The sequence below is a fragment of the Chlorocebus sabaeus genome, chromosome X (assembly GCF_047675955.1).
Source record: "Chlorocebus sabaeus isolate Y175 chromosome X, mChlSab1.0.hap1, whole genome shotgun sequence".
Classification (NCBI taxonomy): domain Eukaryota; kingdom Metazoa; phylum Chordata; class Mammalia; order Primates; family Cercopithecidae; genus Chlorocebus; species Chlorocebus sabaeus.
In genome coordinates, this window is record NC_132933.1 from 127,221,957 (window position 1) to 127,237,908 (window position 15,952).

The window sequence follows — 15,952 nt, forward strand, 5'->3', positions numbered from 1 at the left end:
TTTTGAAGTTTTAATTAAAATCAGTAGTTCTATTGATATTGTAATATCTTAGAGTAACACCTAGGCAAGTAATCACCTGCCTCCCAAGTGAATGGCAATACTCATGCAATTAATTATAAAAGACTTTGCAGCTGGAACCACCTCGGAATCGCCAAGATATAGAGCAAGTGTTCACACATATAAGTACTGAAAGCAACGCCACTGGTGCAACCAGGTGACAGCTATTTCACTTAACCTGGATGCAGTATCTCTCCTTATTAGGCCTGGTGCCTGAAAGCTAGCCATAAATTTTGTTCTTCTCTGGCATCACAAACAATCCTCCTGTTTTCTTTAGTCAATGCTTACTCTTCTATTGCAGAGATTTACCAACAGAGGTTGGTCAGGCCATTTGGGGAGATAATCTTATTTTTGAAATTCACTCCTCTTTATCTTCTTGGCTTATAAGTGAACAGAAGGTTTCACTAGAGCTAAAATAGTGTTACTGTTTCTTCTATGATTCATCACTCTTAAGTTCTTACTCTGAAGATCCTCTGAAGCCCCTTTTTCCCACAAAAATGGATTCTTAGGATAAGAAAATGAGAGAATTTGGGAAGCAGCCAGACTAAAGCAGAATGCTTAAAGATATATTCAGCCACCAAAAGTTTCATTCAGGGTCCTGTGGATACCAACAAACCAAACCACAGATACTTTAAAAATAAAGTTGTGAGTGAGTCACAACTTATTTAATGACTGTTTTTAATGATTTTAATGAAAAATAATTTTACTTCATAAAGTAAAAGCCAGCACAGAAAGATTCTTGTGTAAGTTTTTACAGAGGCGAGGTGAGGGAAAAAGAAACAGAGACAGAGAAAGAGGAAGGAGAGAGAGAAAGGAAAAAAAAAAAAAACTGTAAGAAATTGCCCAACGTTTCAGGATGTCTGAAAAACATGAGGATTTTTATTGAAAGTTGGAGAAGCTGGTGGTAAATCTGCTTCAACATCAAGCACAAGAAGTTCCAACCTCTCATCATAAGGACTCATCTTTGGAATATCTTAATGTCCACCACTCTTAGGGGATCACCATAGTCCCAGGAACTTAGACTTTTGCTGACCTGTCTGGGTTCCCTAAGATTCACAGAAGTATTTCACAATATTGAGGAAATAACAGGCTTTGAGACGTTAATGCTGCATTGATTTTTCTGAGCAGGGTTAAGAAAGTCTAGCATTATTGTATTCAAGCCATTTCTAATGATACAAGTAAACAGTTATTAGCAAGTTTATAGAACCCTTTCCTTTTAATATAGCATTGGTTGGTCTGGCCTGGCATGAAACTGGGTAACTCTGATGTTGACACAAGAAGTTCTAACACAAAACAGTGATATTTAGAAATCTAAAAACAAGCAACATGAAGTTCACACACCTAAGCAATGTCACTACGTAGTAAACCTTCAAAGCAATCAGCTAGAAATTGTTATATACTTAACGTTAGGTCCTGAGTCACAAACTAAAAAGATACAGTTGGCCATAGTTAGCTATGTTTTATTCAAAATCCATTTCCTTAGCAAATGTAAGGAATATGCATTTATTCTTCTAATTTTAATAAGTTTAAACATAACATTTTAAATAAACTGTTTCAATGCTGAGTACATCAGCTGAATGTGGCATATTTCTCCTGTGTAATATAACACCATCAAATCATTGAAAATAATCTGGTTGATTAAAAAAAAAGATCCGATTAGATACTAATTGTAAACCAGTATTTACAATTAACAAATGAAGCTAACAGATTTCGGTCCATTTTGAAAACAACAAAAAAATGACCAAGTCAATTGAATCCAATCAGAAGCTCTGGTTCTCCCAGCTTCTCTCCATGACTCCACTTATTGCTTTTAAATACCTTGGATAACAGTAACACCGCATCTTCACTGAATACTCACTAAGTTCCAGCATTATGCTAATCATTTTATAACCATTAATTCATTTAACATACTGGAGACCAAAATCACTGCCATTCTCTCTTTTTAACATATGAAAAAATATGGAGGTTGAAGGTTATCAATTCCCCCCAAATTTACACAGCTGGTGATTAGGAAAGTCATTCACTTTGCTTTACTGTGCTGTATTGTCCCACATGCCTGTACCCCCACATATGAACCATAACTCCTGTGCTATTTTCAATGCCATATGCTCCCTATAATCTTCAATTATCAAGATATGTAAATGTTGATACTCCCAAAGTTTCTCCTCCATTTGTCCAAATCTTTATTTATGTAAATAGGCCTTGTCCCCCTCTACAGTCCAGCCACTGCAGTCACAAGCACATTCCATACCTCTAAAGTAGACTTTATAACTTTTCCTTTCCCCAGTCATCTCGAGAAATGAAAAGATGTGGTAATGTATGAGGTTTGTTAACATTATTATTAAGCCTGCCTGAAGCATGCTCTGGGATTATAATAAGGTGTAACACAGAAGCTAAAACAAGGGGCACATTTGGAGGGGCAACTGATATGTGCAGTGTACAGTATATCGGGAACAGGTTAAACAGGGCTGGTTTCAGCCCACCAAATACATTCTGAAGGGCACAAAGCATGGACAGAGTTTATGAACCTTGGCAACTGAAGCCAAAGAGTGGACCAATCCAAAAGGAAATACATGAGATGTTATCTCAATGACCTAAAGTAAAAGTTTAGGGTATATGGAAAGGAAAAAGTGAAGAAGGAAAAAAACTAAAAATCTGGTTTAGTTGTGTGCTAAGTACAGTGTTGTTTATTTCATGGATGTTACCTCATATAATTTTACATCAGCAACCCTACAAAATAGGTATTATCCATATTTTACTGGTGAGGAAACTAAAGTCCAGAGAGGTCTCATAACTAGAATAACACAGCTAGCTAGCCATAGAGCTGGCATGAAAAACGCTGACTTTTCTCTTCTGAAGCCTGTGCCCCTTCCTTTACAAAAAGCTGGAACATCAAAGAATATCTGAATAGCATGCCCGTCTTTGAAGGCATCCAGGAATTGTGGGTTAGATAGTACAGAGAAGACCAGAGCAGGTGTGACTATGCTTGTTAATATGTCAGAGTGGGATTGTAATACTGCAGGGAAGTGTGTGTTGTCCACTTGATTCATTGTCACAGTTGGGGTAGCTCCACCTCATTGGTTTTACAGGCTGATTGGATCATCTGCATGCTCATATGAGGTAATTTCCCTTCCATTCATTTTTCACCTGCGTGGTTAGAATATTGTTTTCCTGAGTATCATTTCTAATTATTAAGTGAATGTGATACAGTGGAATCCCATAATCCTCCAGTGTACAGAACAGGGTCGGGGCAATTTGTGCTCAATAAATGTTAGGTAGTTTTTTTCCTCAACATAAGAGGTATATGCTCACTCAAACGGAATAAAGCAAAAATTATGTTTAAACCCACCCAAAACAAACTTTACCGGCAACTTATAATGGTTACATGGTAACTTGAATGAATAGTCTCCATATGCTGACCCTGTTCTGTACCAAGGTTTAACCTCAGATTAGGAAAATGAGTTGTTTAGAGCATTCGGGATGCCTGGCAGGACATCACAGCAAACTGGCATGATCACAAAGCACTAATCTTTGCTTTTAGGGCACATATAACTGCAGAAAATGACTATTACTGGCCATCTTTCTCAAAGAAAATACTGTCTTACTGCATAAAGGATCACTACTATTTACTATTCAACATCCAATTTCTTACAAAAGCCATTCAAAATCAGGACATCATATTGCAAAAGAGAAGTCAGTGATCTAAAATTTTCTGTGTATTAGATTATCAAAGACCAATGACAGAGTAATTAGCATGATAATTCAGAAAGATGAATGATTTTGACTATCTTTGGGTCACATCCTCCTAATTTATTCTCCTCCTTTAGTGGATTGGCAGTATAAAATGATGGTTACTTCAAATTCATGTGCCAGGACACTCCAGATTTTAAAACTCACACTGCATATTGCCAAAGTACAACAAAATTTTTGCATAGCAGATAATATTATACATCGTGGTATTTTTCAGTGAGTTGGTTGTGATTGTGGTTGTTTTTAAAAGTGGTCAGAGAGTATGAACTGCAATAACTTTAAAAGCAAGAAAACATAAGTCATAAGCAATCTTTAAGAGCAGTAAATCTTTATCTGGGAGGCTCTTTGTTTGCTGGTTGGCCATGCATATTTGGCAGTAAAAACTTGGGTTGAATCGTTCTACATAAAAAAGGAGAGATGGCATAATTAAGAGTCAATAGGAAAAAGCAGCACAATAGGGGCAAAGGGTACATCTAAACACAAGTAAAGGAGCCAGATAGACTGGGCATTATATAGGGGAAGAGCAGAAAGAAAGAAACTTCAATTGGCAATAGAGGCTGGAAAATTCTGAGAGAAGGGACAAGAGTAATGGCAATGATTGTTTTTCAAAGTAAATGCTTGTGCAATGTGACCCTACTTCATGACCAGCAAATCTCCATGATATTCTTAACATAATTGGCCTTATTGTAGAAGCCAGATCAATTTCTGCATCACGGTTGGCACAAAACCAAATAATATTAGCCCCCTCTAACAAAGGGACAAAACATAAGGCAGGTTATAGTTGAAGGCCCAGTCAGGATTTATGAACCAAGGCCAGTACACAGCTGCATCTTTGATTAAATCATCAACCTGGAGTCTAGAGACTTCAGCCAAAAGTACTTCGTACTGTGACTGCTGCAGTGTTGAGCAGAAACAAGATGCCAGAGAGTAGAGGCTTATCCAAGGTGAGGTGTGATGGTGATGGTACTAAGAATATCATTCAAAAGTCAGAACCACAAAATTTTAAGAGCTAGAATTCTCAGCAAGAGGTTAAAAATGTAAAATTGAAGAGTGATATGAGGTGAAGTAGAAAGTTAAGTGTTATACCAATAACAACTCTATTATAAAGTATACCAATGCTGCTCTGAATTTATAGTGAACAAGAAGCTCATAATTTACAGTGAACATGCAGCTCATAATGTGACAATAATACGGCTTTCATTATATAGATGAAGAAAACTGAGATTAATAGACCAAGAAGCTACTATTTATTTCTATACAAATGATACTTTTTTTACTAAATTCTCAAATGGTTACCCTCTCACATGATTACTTCTACCATGTTGGCAAAATCAACAAGAAGCTCATTTTATAACAGTCCAAATATGATGTCTTTGTTGTCTTCATAAGAATACACAGACTCTGACTTTGGTCTTGAAGGAAAAGTTTTTAAAAACCAATGAGATGGTAGAGAATTCTCACTAAAAAACACCCAATATACAATACAGAAAGTTAAAATAATAAATGAGAGGGATTCTTGGACCAAAAAAAAATATGGCCCTGCTTAAGTAGGCTTTGCTTCTTTTTCAATTAGCAGCGCTTCTTCATTTTTTTTAAAAGCCTATGTTATATTTTTGTTCAATAACTTCCTGATATCTGAATTAAGTGGGAAATTGCTTTTGATATGTATAATTTTCAGCATCAATACCTACTCAGGAATAGTATTTCATTTAGCTTTAGACATGGACTTTTTAGTACAGTATTTCACATTCTCTTGCAGACTACTTTCATCCAAAATTAACAAGTACAACAACAACGACAACTGAATGTTATTAATCTTTTGACTTGGAGTCTATATTTCCTAGGACTACCACAATTAATAACCACAAACTGGCTGCAGAATTTAAGGAGAGCCAGCTTACCCACAGTTACCCCATGCGGGTTGTGAGAGGGTCCTAGCCATGTGCTGGCCAGAGAGAAATCCCACTTTGTCCATAAATAATGTTGCTAACATCTCATGGAGAGGTACTGTCACAATTACAGAGTTTGTACTGCCCACTAACATATGATACAAATATTGATGAAAATAAAACTGTAACTCTCCTATCAAATGGGAAATTAATTTTATCACTGGATAAAGACATTTATGAAAAAAGTTAGACTTCAAAGTCATCCATTTATTGTTTCTACTGATTTGATGAGTTTATCGTTTGACCCAGATTCTAAGAACTATGAATAAGCATCTTGGTTCTTCAAAGAAAATAAGCCATTAAAATATGATTTCTTTTGGTTTGGCATCATACAGGTGCAGAATAATCAATGATTACATCATACTTTTCCAATGACCGACTATGCACATCAGCCCAAGCAGCGCTGAGCCTGTTGGCAGATTTGCAGATCCAGGCACTGTTGTGCAAGGAGGCAAGAAGAGACCTAAGGTATCTTCCCTGCTCAGAATTCCTCCATCTGCTCCTTCAGTAATGCTGACCTGTGTGGATTTGAACTCCTTGGATCTTGTAAGCATGACAGGAAGTCCCAGCATCTTCACAGCACAAGCCAGTCCCCAAGAGCCTCCCCAGAGAAAAGGGCCACCCAGACCATCTTGCCGTTGATCCAGGCTGACTAGAAGCATTTCATGCCCACTTCATCACCTTAGAAGAACCAAAATAGTGCATAGACAAGAATACTTTGAATACATTATCCAAGAGAGAACATTGGAATTCAACAGAAAAGTGACAGGAAACATCAAAAGCAAGGAAGGAAAATGAAGAGAGGCAGCCTGCTTGGCTGGGATTGGCTGAGAGCTGGGAGTGGTTTCCCAATGTGGGGAAAGGGTAAGTGAGGGACTTTCAGCAGCCCACATCCCTACCATGAAATTATGCAGTTCTGGCCACTAGAGAGCCCTTTGACCTTCTCAATCCCTGAAGCTTACATAGGAAGCTTCCAGGAGACCATGGGGCAGAATTCAAGGAGGAAGATCGTGCTGGGTCCCACACACTTTCTGAGACATGAGCAGCTACAGCAAGGTGAATTTTCAACCCTTGCCTTTAACAGACTGCATGCTATCCTGGGGCCCAGAAGCACAGCGTCTGAGGTGTGAAGGAAACTCTGGTTGCTGTTGCTGAGCTGGGAGCACTCCCACAGCCAGGGCTAAAAAGCAAGTGAAGTGTGGGCTGCAGCTGCTGGTGCTGGGAAGAGAGTGCCTCCAAAACTGAAAGTGGGACATTAGCAGGGCATGAATTGCCTCTGGGACTTAGTCGAAAGCTGAGTGGGGGCTCCAGTAGCCAGGGCTGGAGCACAAGCTAGGTATGGGCTACCGCTGCCAGGACTGGGGGTTGAACTATGCCAAGACTAGAGCATGAGAGACATATGAGTTACCTACTTGTGGATCCAGGCTGTGGCCACTGAGGCAGGCCCCACCCACTCCAGTAACAGTCTCAGTGTAGCTGCTACTGCCCTTCACCCAACCAATCTGCCTGGGGCCTAAGGATCACCCTACCCCCACCAACCAAGGCTGATGCCTGTTCTCACCATTGGGAGACCTGAGCACAAGGCCATCAAGCCTGGCTTCACCCCTCATTCCAAGACAGAGCACATAGCCTGGGCTTCTAGGGATTTCCCAACCCAATCCACCACCTTGGGAATCTAAACACTCCTCCTGGAGGCCTGAGATTGGGCATAAATCCACCTACAACCACATATCTGCAAGTGCCATATGTGAGCCTGGAGACTTGCCACAGCCAGTAATATAAATGCCGATGGCTCAGGATCCAAAGAATCATCCTGCCACTGCTACTTTCATCACCCTTGCCATGCTGGCTGTCCAGGGACCCACCCACGCAGTCTACCACTGACACAGTGGCGTTCAAGCAACTCACCTGTAGGCCTAAAAATTGGTGCACTAGTAACCACTAACATCAATGCCAGCATAAACTCAGCACACTGCTGCCACCACTGGGTCCTAAAAACTAGCCCACCTGGCATCCTGGTCCAGAGCACATCACCACAGGCTCCACTAATAAACACACCTTAACTCAACAAAGAAATCACGAATACCACTAACATTCTTTACAGTCAAATAAATCACACAGTGATTACAAAACTGCATGTGCCGATAATCAAAGCCAAAGAGCCCTACACAACTAATGCCACACATATATCTTTAGAAACATGTCCTCCCTGATGAAAGTAAATTCAAAAATGGAAATAAATGACTGTTACACCACATGTGCAGATATTAACACTATAAAAGAGCAAGGAAATATGACTCCTCCAAAGGAACACAATAATTTCTGACCGATAGATCTTGATCAAAAAGAAATTTCCAAATCCCAGATAAAGAATTCAAAACATTGATTTTAAAGAAGCTCAGTGAGACAGAAGATAATTCTGAAAAACAATAGAAATAAATCAGAAAAACAACTGAGGATATGAATGAGAAGTTTAACAAAGGGATAGATATTTTTTCTAAAAGAAGCAAGTAGAAATTCTGGAACTGAAGAATTTATTGAAGGAAATATAAAATATATCTGAAAGCTTCAATAACAGACTAAATCAAGCACAAGAAAGGCTCTTAGAACGTAAAGGTAGGTCTTTGGGAATGATTCAGTCAGACAAAAATAAAGAAAAAAGATTTAAAAAGAATGAGCAAAGCCTTTGTGACATTTGGGACAATATAAAGTGACTGAATATTTGAATTATCAGCATCCCCAAGAGCAAAAAGAAAATGAAAGGATTAGAAAACCAATTTAATGAAATAATAGATGAAAACTTCCCAAATCTAGCAAGAGATTTAGACTTACAGACAAGGGAGGTTCAGTGATCCTCAAGAAGATACAATGTGAAAAGGTCTTCTCCATGGCACATTATAGTCAAACTGTCTAAAGTCAAAGAAAAAGTGAATCCTAAAAACAGTATAAGAAAAGTGTCTAGTCACCTATAAAGAAAACCCCATCAGTGTAGCTGCAGGTTTCTCAGCAGAAACCTTACAGGCCAGAAGAGAATGTTGTATTTAAAGTGCTAAAAGAAAAAAAAAAAAAAAAAGTTGTCAACCAAGAATACTATATCTAGCAAAATTATTCTTCATGCATGAAGGAGAAATAAATGTTTCCCAGAGAAGCAAATGCTGAGAGAATTCCTTAGCACTAGACTGAACCTACAAGAAATGATCAAGCGAGTCCTAAGTCTGGAATCAAAAGAACAGTATTTACCATAATGAAAATACAGAAAAGTATAAAACTCACTAGTAAAGCAATCACACAAAGAAGAAAGAGAAAGGACACAAATAGTACTGTTACAGAAATCCACCAAAGCAAAATAATAAAAAATAAAAGAAATAAAGAAATAAAGAATACAAAAAACAACCAGAAAACAATTCATAATATGACAGGAACAAAGCTTCAAATATCAATAATAATTCTGAAAATAAACGAATTCAATTCTTGACTTAGAAGATAATGAACGGCTGGCCAGGCAGAGTGGCTCACGCCTGTAATCCCAGCACTCTGGGAGGCCGAGGCAGGTGGATCACGAGGTGAGGAGATCGGGACCATCCTGGTTAACATGGTGAAACCCCGTCTCTACTAAAAATACAAAATTAGCAGGGCGTGGTGGCGGGCGCCTGTAGTCCCAGCTACTCGGGAGGCTGAGGCAGGAGAATGGCATGAACCTGGGAGGCAGAGCTTGCAGTGAGCCGAGATCCTGCCACTGCACTCCAGCCTGGGTGACAGAGCAAGACTCCATCTCAAAAAAAAAAAAAAAAAAAAAAAAAAGATATAGAATGGCTGAATGGATTTTTAAAAAAGAAAACATAGACCAAATTATATGTTGCTTATAAGAAATTCACCTTATCAGTAAAGACAAACATAAACTGAAAGTAAAGGGATGGAAAAAAGTAACTCCATTCAAACCAAAACCAAAAACAAGCAGGAGTAGCTATACTACTATCAGATAAAACAGACTTTAAGTCAAAAATAGTAAACAGGCAAAGAAGGTCATTATATAATAATGAAGGGATAAATTCAGGAAGAGGATAAAACAATTATAAATACATATGTACCATTTATAAAGCAAATATTACTAGCTCTAAAAAGAGAAATAGACTGCAATAAAATAATAGTGGGGGACTTTAACACCCCACTCTCAGCATTTATACTGATCATCTAGACATATAAAATCAACTCAGATATAAGATTTAAACTAGACTTCATGCCAAATGGACCAAATTTCATTTATAGAGCATTCTATCTAAAAACTGCAGAATATACATTCTTTTATCAGCACATGGAACATTCTCCAGGATAGACCATATGCTAAGCCACAAAATAATTCACAACAAAGTTTTAAAAATCAAAATCATATCATGCAACTTCTCAGACCGCAATGAAATAAAGCTAGATATCAATAACAGGAAGAACTTTGGAAACTAGACAAATACATGGAAAGTAAACAACATGCTCCTGAACAACCACTGGGTCAACAAAGAAATTACGATAAATCAAAAAAATTACTTAAAACAAATGAAAATGGAAACACACCATACCAAAACCCAGGGGTGACAGCAATAGTAGTGTCAAGAGGGAATTCTGTAGCACTAAATGATTACGTCAAAAAAGTAACGATCTATCACTGCACCTCAAGGAAACAGAAAAGCAAGAACAAACCAAACCCAAAATTAGTAGAAGAAAAGAAATAACAAAGATTAGAGCAGAACTAAAGGAAACGGAGACTACAAAAACATTATAAAGGATCAACAAAACAAAAACTCAGTTCTTCAAAACGATCAATACAATTGATAAAACAAAATTTGATAATCAAATTTGATAAACGAGACTAACCACAAAAAAAGAATACCCAAATAAACAAAATCACAAATGAAAAAGACGACATTACAACTCATACCACAGAAATACAAAAGATTATCAGAGACTATTACGAGTGACTATATACTAACAAACTGGAGATACTAAAGGAAAGGGATAAATTCTTGGACACGTAAAACCTACAAAGATTGAATTACGAAGAAATAGAAAACCTGAAGGGAGCAATAACGTGGAGCAAGATTTAATCAGTAATAAAATTCTCCCAACAAAGAATAGCCCAGGACCTTATGGATTCACAGCCAAATTCTACCAAATGTAAAAGGACTAGTACCAATCCTCCTGAAACTATTGTAAAAAATTGAAGAGAAGGGAATTATCAACTCATTCTACAAAGGTAGCATCACTCTTCTGATACCAAAACCAGAAAAAAGGTACAAAGGTAGCATCACTTTTCTGATACCAAAACCAGAAAAAAAAACACAAGAAAAAATCAAACTACAGGTGAATATCCCTAATGAACATAGATGCAAAACTCCTCAGAAAAATACCAGCAAATCACATCAGCACAGCAAAAATACACCATGATAAAGTGAAATGTAAAACAGGGATGCAAGGATGATTCAAGATACACCAATCAATAAACAGGATATACCACATAAAAAGAATGAAGGACAAAAAACATATGATCATCTCAATAAATGCAGAAAAAGCATTTGATAAAATTCAACATCCCTTCATGATAAAAATTCTCAACATATTAGGTACAAAAGGAACATGCCTCAAAATAATAAAGGCCATATATGACAAACCCACACCTAACATCATACTGAATGGGGAAAAGTTGAAAGCCTTTCCTCTAAAAACTGGAAAGAGACAAAGATGCCCTCTTTCACCACTCCTGTTCCACATAGTAATGGAAGTCTCAGCCAGAGCAAACAGTCAAGAGAAAAAAAATAAAAAGCATCCAAATTGGAAAAGACGAAGTCAAATTGACCGTCTTTGCTATTGACATCTTATACCTATATAAACCTAAAGATTCCACCAAAAACCTCTTAGATTTCACAAATTAATTTAGTAAAGTGACAGGATACAAAATTAACATAAATAGATCCATGGAAAGCAGTATGGAAATTTCTCAAAAATCTTAAAATAGAAATACCATTTGATCCAGCAATCCCACCGAGTATCTACCCAAAGGAAAAGAAATCAATATATCAAAGAAAAATCTACACTCGCATGTTTATTGCAGCAGTATTCACAATAGCAAAGATAATAGAATCAACCTAAGTGTCCACCAATGGATGGATAACAAAAAAAAGTTGTGTATACACACAATGGAATCCCATTCAATCAGAAAAAATAACGAGATCATGTCATTTAGAGTAACATCGGTGTAACTGGAGGTTATCTTAAGCTAGGCACAAAAAAACAAGTATCACATGTTCTCACAAGTGGGAGCTAAAAAATTTCACCACATGGAGGTAGAGAGTGGAAAGATAGATAACAGAGACTGGGACAGGTACGTGAGAGAAAGGGGGAAGATGAGAAGTGGGTTAAGGGGTACAAACGTATAGTCAGAAGGAATAAATTTAATGCTTGATAGCAGAATAGGGTGACTATAGTTAACAAAAATGTATACGATGGACACCCTAAATATCCTTGAATGGATCACTATGCATTATATACATGTAACAAAATTTCACATGTACCCCATAAATTTATGCAAATTTTTTAAAATTTTTAAATTAAAAATATGTATGATCACAAACTAGGTAACTTAAGACAACAGAAACGTATTCCCTCAAAGTTCTGGAGCCTAGAAGTCCCAAAATCAAGGTGTTAGCAGGGCTGTTTCTTCTGGAGGCTCTGAGGGAGAATCTGTTCCATACCCCTCTCCCAATTTCCAGTGGTTACCAGCAATCCTTGGTGTTTCTTGGCTTATAGACTCATCACTCCAATCCCCGCCAATGTCTTCACGCGGCATTCTCTCTATACCTCTGTGAATCTGGGTGTTCTCTTCTCTTAAGAGCCCATCCTAATCTAGTATGACAATCTTAACCCAACTAGTTATATCTATAAGGACCCTATTTCCAAATAAAGTCACCTTCTGATATTCTTAGTGTGGACATGGTAATTTTATGGGGACACTATTCAATCCAGCACAGAGTCCAAGTTCTGGACTATAAGGTTTTGTAAGGTGATTCACATTTTTATTCCCCATATACCTAGCCTATATGGAATGAACACTGAATAAGAGACACAGCCAGGTGTGTTGGCCCGTGCCTGTAATCCCAGCTATGCCAGAGGCTGAGGTGAGAAGACTGAGCACAGGATTTTGAGACTAGCCTGGGCAATACAGTGAGACCCCATCTCTATAAAGAATTTTTAAATTAGGTGCAGTGGCTCATGTATGTAGTCCCAGCTAATCAAGAGGCTAAGGTAGGAGGATTGCTTGAACCTAGGGGTTCAAGGATGCAGTGAGTTATGATTGCACCACTGCACTCCAGCCCAGGCAATAGAATGAGAATCCATCTCTAAAAAAAAAAAAAAAAAAAAAGACATAAAACAAATTCCAAAGGTAAATACACTAAAAATATTAAAACTAAACAGTTTGTCCTCCAACTTTGAATATTTTATGGATTTTTCCCCTATTTCAAATATATACATCATACATTGGTCCCTGGGAGCCCATTCCCTAAAAGCCACGTTCTCCAGTGTCACAACAATAATAAAGTAACCAAGAGCTGCAATGATCTCTCATAACAAGCTTTGTTCTCTCGACAGCTCTCTCAAGTTGCAAAGCATTTTAACAACACAACTGTAACCCATTAAGAACTCATAGGTTAATTCTTGAAATCCCTTCTACTTTGACACAGACCCCGTATGTTTGTTCCCTTAAACCCCATATCTACGATGATCTCATAATATATATCTGTGTTTACCAGGTTATTAGTAAAATAACATCACAACCATGCTATGTATATACATCAACCCAAAGTATTGCTTTTTCCAGTGGGAGATGTGGATGTGATAAGAAACAAAGGAAGTGGTCCATAAAGTCCATCTCAGAACATGATCTTGGCCTACTTGCCAATTTCCAAGGCCATATGATCAGTTATGGTCAGACATCAGTAAGGACCACTTGATACAACCATTAAATTTCCCCTATGCAAATATAATCTCTGCTCCACTGTTCTGTTTTCATTCATCTTCTTAGCTCTCTAAATCTCTTTCTACCCATAAACCCTCACTAGACCTCTTTTATACTCTTATAGTGTTTTTATTTGCATGAATCTAGTTTATATGTCTGAACACTCCAAGCAACAAATATGAAATATGAACATGGAAGGTATTACATAGTAGGAGGGAAGAGTAGTGCATTTGACCACCAGGCAACCTAAGGTCCTAATACAGCCTACCTATACCACTAAGTGAAACACCTTTGATCTTAACTTCTTTCAAAACTGAAGTTGATGTTCTCAGAATATACACGCTGAAGTGTTTAGAAATGAAATTTTATTGCAACTGCAAGTTACCTTTAAACGGTTCAGTCAAAAAGATGGATAAACAGAGAGGCAGACATATAAATAAAACTAATATGGCAAAATGAAAACTGTTGAGTCTAGATGTATTGGGTACATAGGAGTTTACTGTACTAGTTTTTAAATTTTTTCTATGTATTTAAGAATGCTGGTAAGAAAATTTCAAGGTAAAGCAAAGCTAGAAAAAATTGAAACTCTTCTATTCCCAAATTCTATGACTGCACATATCTAAACCATACACATATCTAAACCATACCACATCTTTGATCCTTCCAAACTATCCCCCATCTGGAATTCTCCATTGGTACAAATGTCACCTTATTGAAAAACTGCGGTTTGAAATGCTGGAGTGATCCTTGATTCCTCTCTTCTTTTGTGGCTTCATATTTACTAGTCCCAAGTCTACTGAGTCTTCCTTTCAAATGTGTTATATGTTTCACTAACTTTGCATTCCCACTGATATCACCCTTAACATACCCCTGGCCTATTTCAGTATCCCACTTCCTAACTTGATTTTCATGTCTACTGTGTCATCATCAATTTTATCATGTCACTTCCCTGCTCACAAGTTTTCAGTGGTTCTTTATCTACCTCTCAAATGTTGTCCCTGACTACTGCCATATACAACCCCCGGACTTCAGGCAAACAAGTCCATTTCTCATCGCATTCTTGTAGTCATGCTTTAATCATACAATTCTGCTGCCTGAAACAATTTCTCCATCCCCTTTGTAATTATTCAAGCTCTATCAGCTAGCACTTAATACATACTAAACCTATTATTGTTGTTCTTTTTACATATAAACATTATCTCATCGCTATAGATCTATAGCCTTGGTCCTCATTATACCCAGAGTTTGCTTAAGAATGTAACCTCCAGGAGTGCAGAAATCTTGCCTTTCTTGACTTATCTCCAGCACACAGGAAACATATATTATTTGGGGAATAAATTAATAATGTGCTCCTGGAAATTTTCACTTTTTTTTTTACATTTTATGTTGTGATATTTTCCACATACGCTCATATGACTCTTTCCCCTCAAAAAAGGGTTAAATATTTTCTAACATTCACAATTGTCAGGAAAGCATAGCAAATAGAGTAAGTGTTTGAGATATGAGAGATACTGCAGACCTTCCCCTAAAAAACCAAACTCTTAGGGAACCCAGCCAAAATGCAGACACGTATATAGACAGATAGTAAGTTAATACATATGGAAAAAGTTCGATTGTTAGTACCTTAAAGACAAGGTCCAGGGGGACCTTGTAATATGTGGTTATGTTTATGACAGTGAACCCTACCTTTCCTCACCTTGACCCCTACATCTCACCTTCATCACTGAGCCTCTCAAAAGCCGTCTGCATCAGTTCACACATGCCTTGACTCTGGGACCAATTCCACCATAGGGAACAAGGCACATGAGAGTTTTCACTTGAAGATCCCACTGATCCAGAATCAAGATATTCTCACTATGCATCCCACTCCTACTCTATTACTCAATTCCCAGAAAACTTTTTCCTGTCTGCTCTCCCAGCTCTCCTAGATCCTCTTTATATATCTTGATTTCAGATATTAAAATGGTCAAAAGAAAGCTCAGTATGATAGAAAAAAGTTAGGATTAAAGTATGAAAAGCAAGTTTAATAACCCATCTCAGTGCCTGAAAGTCCTGGCCACAAATATTGAAATTCTAGTGGCCTTGTTTGGTGGGTTAAACAATGTTACTCATGTGTGTCTGCTCTCCCCTGTCTTCTTTATCCTCCATATTTGTATGCACATGCACATATGAGCACATACAGATGTGTGTGTAC